The following is a 3,980-nucleotide window of genomic DNA, read 5'->3' as shown; positions in this document are numbered from 1 at the left end:
AATTAAGACACTATGCTGAATACATTGCTTCTAGTACTATAGATTAAAAAAATAAATTAAAATTTCATTGGAGAGTGAATTTTTTCCATTCTATGTCTATAATGTCAGAGATAAAAAGAATAAAAACACAACTCATGACTTTGTTACTGCAATATAAAGCAAGTATAATGTTACCCTGACTTTTTTCAGTGGTTATCAACATCATTTTTGTGTCATATTATTTCTAAAAGTAAAGAAAAATAGCTGTACTTGGCCACAATTCTAAAATATTTCATAACTGCAACTCATATTATTTACACAATCATCTCTCTTTTTTCTTAAGAATAAACAATTAAGATATTGCCTGAGGAAGGACACATGAGACACCAAATACAAAGAGAACATTGTCTTTATGACTCCTTTTTAATATCTTTCTTTTTCTCCACATTAAAGCTATACACTCATTATGAGTGTGTCTTCTATTTTATTGCAATGTTTTAATCTCAAAGGACTTCTTTTGTTTTATACAGTCCTCTATATCAGTTGCTCTGTAATAAAGGGTGCTGGTTAAACCCAGGAATATTGAAAATAATAATATTTAAGGCATTTGGTCACTTTATTTTCTATTAAATATTTATGCTTTATCTACTGAGTTCTATCTAATGTATAAAATTAAATTTCACAAAATTTTCCCACAGAGAAGACTGTGATGTGGAAGTGTAAAGAGAAAATAAGACTACAAACAGACTAAAGAGGATGTAGTCTTAGTCATCATCAACAACAAAAAAGTATATTTTAAATGGAGCAAGTGGTATATTATGATCAGATTAGTGTTCCAGGAAAGAGAGAATATATGGACAAAATTTCAGATAGCCTACAAAGATAAAAAGCACTGATCAAACTAACGAACAACAAGCTTCATCACTTCTTTTGTGAACATCTTGAGAAAAAGCCACAAAAACGTTGTTAGGCTCTTCAGAAAGAATCATTTAGCATGCAAGTAATAAGTTTGCCCATGGTTTGCTTAATTCAGATTGTGTTTGCTTCTTAGTGCCACATTTAAACATTTCCAGTTTGATTGCATTACTTGCTATTCCCTGCTACCTAAGACAAATTCCTGAATATGTGAGATTATTCTTATTCTTTTTTCCCAACAGGAAGGACACATTTATTCTGTCCTAAATTTCTTCTTGTCAGAAAATAAGCAGTCACAGAATGAGTAGTGTTTGGGAAATTTCAGAGGTGCCAAAATTCCAATTTTATATACTTCAATAGACACAAAAGTTAACAAACATTTGTTTTCTCAGTTAATCCTTTTTCTGCTAATAATTAATTATAAAAATCAAGACCATTAATTTTATCTCCCCATTTTGCCTTCATTCAGAAGAGAACATTAAGAGAAAAGATATAATCAGACTAATTTTACCTGACGTAAATAGAACACATATATTATGGGATTTTTCCCCCTACTAGTTTATATTTTTTTACTTTTGTTTTAAATATTTTACTGTTAATTTTTTTCTTAAATATTTCACACTATGTTGTTAGATGTTGTTGAGTCGTAGACGACTCATAGCGAACCTATGAACGAAAAGAAAGGCCTGAGCACTTTTCATAGAGTTTCTGGAGGCAAGCCATTTCAGAAGTGGGTGTCACTCCTGCTTCCAAGCTTGTTTTTATCGGGAAGCTCCACCAAACACTGTCCACCATGGGTAACCATTATCACATTTGGCATATCAGTGTCACAGTGTTTAGCATCACAAATTCAAAACAATTTGAATGGGGTGAGGGCCCTTCAGGGTTGTAAGCCACTGCCTTTGAGCAGCCTTAAACCTTACTTAGGCCAAGCCTCAAGGACCTCGCTCTTAGGGGGAAAGAGCAGTACTGCACATCAAACACAAACCCAAAAAGCCACAACCCCAAAAATTTCCAATTACTTGCCCATCTGGACCCCCATGCACAGGGAGTGAGAAGCCACAGACAACCAGAACGGAGTCATCCAGAAATGTGGCCACATCTAGACTTTTATTCTCTTTTCCCTGTCTTCCAAATTTTAATTGTGTTTAAAGTGTTTAACTATGTAATTTAAGCCCTCACATTTTTTTTTGGTTGTGGTTCACACTATTTTGTTAATATGCATAGCTAAAGACAAATAGATCTTTCATTCATAATTTTTCTCTTCAGTGGTATCAAAAAATGAAAAAGTCAATTTGACTCACAAGATTGAAGCTGACCTTCACTTCATTGTCTTCAATTCTCTGCTCCATCTCACCACAGGGGACTCTTCCAGTGTCATCAAGGCTGGCTGAACCCAGCTGGCTGTTCTGAGCTTCCAGTGACTTGAACACTGGGGACAATCTGGCTCATTTACTAGCATCTGACTTTCTGGCCTAAAGAACAAAATCCCATGAACACCATTAACAAAGTCTCATTTTTTCCAGTGTGTCAAGTTTTGTGACAACCTTCTCCGAAAAGACATATTGTTGTTCCCTGAGCCCGCTCATTATTATATTGCCAGTATTTCTTTTTTGTAGAGAATATTAATTGACTTTAATTGAAAGTGCTAAGATTTTAAAAAATAAATGTTTCACACAGGGTTGGAGGTAGGGCCAGATCAGGAAATCACTCACAATGTTGCATTTCTAAGCCAATTTTATAAACTACTATGCAATAAAAGGGCAGATTTCAAGCATGTTGTTCAAGGGGTCACTTTGAATCATAGTTCTAGACACACAAACAACAATAATCTTTCTGCTAAAAAGAAGAAAGAGAAGGTGAAGGAGGAGTTAATCTGATACAAGGAAGAAGAGAAAAAGATGAAGGAGAAAGAGAGGAAAAGGTAGGAAGAGGTGAGGGAAGAGAAGAAAGAAAAATGAGAAAGGAGAAAGCATAAGACAATTGGGGGGGGGGAGAAAGAAGAGAGGTCTATCTATCCATTGGTTAAATTTTTAAACTCTGTTACGTTGCCCTGGACTTCGAGCAGGAGATGGCCACAGGGGCTTCCTCTTCCTCCTTGGAGAAGAGCTACGAGCTGCCCGATGGGCAGGTCATCACCATCGGCAATGAGCGTTTCCGCTGCCCCGAGGCACTCTTCCAGCCCTCCTTCCTCGGCATGGAGTCTTGTGGCATCCATGAAACTACCTTCAACTCCATCATGAAGTATGATGTTGACATCCGCAAGGACCTCTACGCCAGCACAGTGCTGTCTGGCGGTACCACCATGTACCCAGGCATCGCCGACAGGATGCAGAAGGAAGATCACAGCGCTGGCCCCCAGCACGATGAAGATCAAGATCATCGCTCCCCCTGAGCGCAAATACTCCGTGTGGATCGGCGGCTCCATCCTGGCCTCCCTGTCCACCTTCCAGCAGATGTGGATCAGCAAGCAGGAGTACGACGAGTCTGGCCCCTCCATCGTCCACCGCAAATGCTTCTAGGCGGACTGTTTAGTTGCGTTACACCCTTTCTTGATAAACCTAACTTGCGCAGAAAAAAAAAACAAAGGATGAGAATTGGCATGGCAAAAAAAAAAAATTGACTTTAGGTTGACAGGAGGTTTTATGTTAGCATTAAGTCTATAACTCAAATTAAAAAAGATATTATAAAAATTTTCTCTGTGACTCAAACAGGATTAAAGAATTGCATGATTTTCAAATTGTACTACACAAGTGATATTTAACTTTGCTCATAAAATGGTGTGCAACAGGGGAACATGTATTGAAATAGAAGAGGCATCATGGTTATATCCAAAAGCATACTCGCAGTAATTGTCATGAAAGATCCAAGGTGAACACGGCAAGACAGCAAGAACACTAGAGATCAGCACTGAGTCAGCAGCAAATACACACAGACCTAATTATGGCAAGGTCAAGAGAAAAGTCAAAACAAACTGCCAGGCACCAAGCAGGGGATAAAATGTCCTGTGAGCAGAATGGCAGAAGTATAGTCATGAATAACTAACTGAACTAGCAATCAGAAATTTAAATGAAGTGGTACAAAGT

At 37.6% G+C, this 3,980-nt stretch overlaps 1 pseudogene across 1 annotated transcript; it reads left to right on the top strand.

Annotated features, from left to right (window-relative positions):
• The first annotated feature begins 2,935 nt into the window (after positions 1-2,935).
• On the top strand, positions 2,936-3,416 carry LOC102864174 (annotated as a pseudogene). Its single transcript, XR_438884.1, has one exon. The product of XR_438884.1 is annotated as an actin, cytoplasmic 1-like (transcript).
• Positions 3,417-3,980: the final 564 nt, after the last annotated feature.

The sequence above is a fragment of the Elephantulus edwardii genome, unplaced genomic scaffold (assembly GCF_000299155.1).
Source record: "Elephantulus edwardii isolate Elephantulus edwardi_28Jun2011 unplaced genomic scaffold, EleEdw1.0 scaffold00056, whole genome shotgun sequence".
In the NCBI taxonomy this organism is placed as follows: domain Eukaryota; kingdom Metazoa; phylum Chordata; class Mammalia; order Macroscelidea; family Macroscelididae; genus Elephantulus; species Elephantulus edwardii.
This window is presented reverse-complemented; position numbering and strand designations above follow the sequence as displayed.